The 2,332-nt window shown below is 32.8% G+C and overlaps 1 long non-coding RNA gene across 1 annotated transcript; it reads right to left on the reverse strand.

Moving 5' to 3' along the window:
* Positions 1-1,638: 1,638 nt before the first annotated feature.
* LOC141391244 (uncharacterized) lies at positions 1,639-2,025 on the reverse strand. The gene is made up of 2 exons (XR_012409601.1): positions 1,889-2,025; positions 1,639-1,793 (listed from the first exon to the last, which is right to left on the reverse strand). It is a non-coding gene; the product is annotated as an uncharacterized lncRNA (long non-coding RNA).
* Between the last annotated feature and the right edge of the window lie 307 nt (positions 2,026-2,332).

A 2,332-nucleotide genomic window follows, 5' to 3' on the forward strand; every position in this document is an offset into this window, starting at 1 on the left:
TTATGTTTGGAGCAAAACATTGTATTTTTGGATTTGCAATTATGTATACTCTTGTTCGAACAAAATCAAAAAATACAAAGAGAACTAGAAAAGTTTCTGGTCTAGGCAATACGTAGTGTTGCCAGATGCTATTTGATATTTTTTTATTTATTGTTGTCTTATTAGGACGTAGGTCATTATTTATGACTTAATTAATGGAGCTAACATGACCTAAAGAGTTTTGTATTGAAAAAGTGAATTCTAGCGAGTCCCACACATCCAACCAATATGCTAAGGTCGTTCCGCTTTTGAAGACTTTTTCTTATCAAGTCAACCTAGTGTAGAATCATTTGTCAATACATACACATGTATAAATCGAAGGGGACTTTCCTTCATGAATTGTAATGCCTTCCTGGGTTTGATATGATAGATTGGCAGTGGCTTAGAACACCAACACCTCGACAACATTGTCGGTATATTGGAGAAGATCCAGGTTCAAACCTCAGCCAGGGCAGCCGGGCTCTGCTGTGAAGTTTTATTTATTGTTGTCTTATAAGGACGAAGGTCATTATTTATGAATGTTTTTGATTAATTGAATTAATCGGGCTAAAATGACCTAAGGAATTTTGTATTGAAAAAGGAAATTCAAGCGAAGTCCCACACAGCAAACCAATATGCAACGATCTTTTCGCTGGAGGTTTAATTTTTTTAAGTCTGACAGTTTTTAGCCTAAGCGCCAGACGCTCATGTGTTGTGTTGCAAGATCATGCATTGTCTCAATTTGAACTTCTATATCTCAAAAACGGTAAAACCTACGAAAATATCATAAAGGTCAATGTTGTGGAGAATTTTCACAGTTACAACATTTTTTTTAGGCTCATTTACATAGGACTCGCGGTTTTCAAGCAAAATCGTGAAAACCTAAAGAACCCCTAAAAATGTGAACTTAAATCGCGATTTATTTGAAAATCCCTCCGGCGATATTTTTGTTTTTTGATATGTCTCATATATGAGCATTGTAGTTTCAGAGTTTGCAGAAACTTCCCAGGTGTAAGCACCTACCATTTAAATTTGGTTAAGGCACACCGTGACAATTGGTTTGAGTGCATGAAAAAGTGTATAAATCATGCTGGAGACTACTTCATTGTTAGGCCAGAAACTTTTCTAGTTTCCCTGCGTGTATATCGGCACACAGCCAACATATAAAGGTACATACCTCCCAAATTTCGGTATTTGGAGGAATTTAGATACCGACCTATCTGTAATTTGAGGTTCCCAGTGTTCACAAAACTTCTACACCAAAAACTGTCAACATAAGTCAATTTTTTTTTTGGTTTAGACCCCATATAACGGTACTTCCTGAATGTAGATATTTTAAGGATTTTAGCTAAACTTGTAGAACGAACTATCTGTAATTTGACATTTGAGCTTCCCAGTGGTATTCTTATTTTAGCTACAATTTGAAAAGATCCATGTTTTGGTATAGGCCCCATATTACGATTTTAAGGTACTTTGAGAATTTTAGTTATATTTTTGACAGAAATTTAATTAGCATTTGAGATCCCAAGTGGTCACAAAACGTCTCCACTTTTTTTAGCACTTTTTTAAAACGAAATTTATTCAAACGCTATGCAAAACAGTCAAATAAAAACGAAAAAATTGACACTAACAAAAATTCCAAATTTTATTGAAAAAAATAATTTTGCAGAAATATTTTCCATTGTTTCTACATGCTATTCGTGATCCATTTTTAAAACTTTCTTCAACTGCGTTGATGTCTGCCCAATAATTTCCCCAACAGACAATACCTTGTTCTAGTCAAAGAAAAAGAATAAATAATATATTAAATAAATATAATTGTTTATAACTTCAGAAAAATATTTTAAAATATACTATAAAACAAACTTACAGCTCCGTCCATAATCTGCTTTATAGGATCATCCTTGGATTCGGCCAGAAAAATACTCAACACCAAAATTATGAAAAATAAATTGAATTTCATTTTTATTACGTCTTCTGTTAGCGACACTATTCAATGCAATGTTTTAGATCTTTGAATATTCATTCATTTTATTGTAGTATTTTAACCACAATTTATTCGCTTTATGTGGTTAGGTTGTATTTATTTTTGCAATATCGTTGATTCATGCCCATATCTATGATTTTATAAAATGTATTTAAAGTTTGAGCAAACGACGTTGTATGACTTCTCAGTCGATTTGTTAGGAATTGGAATGCAAGAGGTTAAAACCTATAACATATCGCACCCTTTCAACAAAAGGGTAGTAACTCAAAATTTTGAAATTTTCACTCTTCATCAATAAACGATACACAATAATAAACTCCAACTACT

The sequence above is a fragment of the Musca autumnalis genome, unplaced genomic scaffold (assembly GCF_047663935.1).
Source record: "Musca autumnalis isolate F117 unplaced genomic scaffold, ASM4766393v1 scaffold_1, whole genome shotgun sequence".
Classification (NCBI taxonomy): domain Eukaryota; kingdom Metazoa; phylum Arthropoda; class Insecta; order Diptera; family Muscidae; genus Musca; species Musca autumnalis.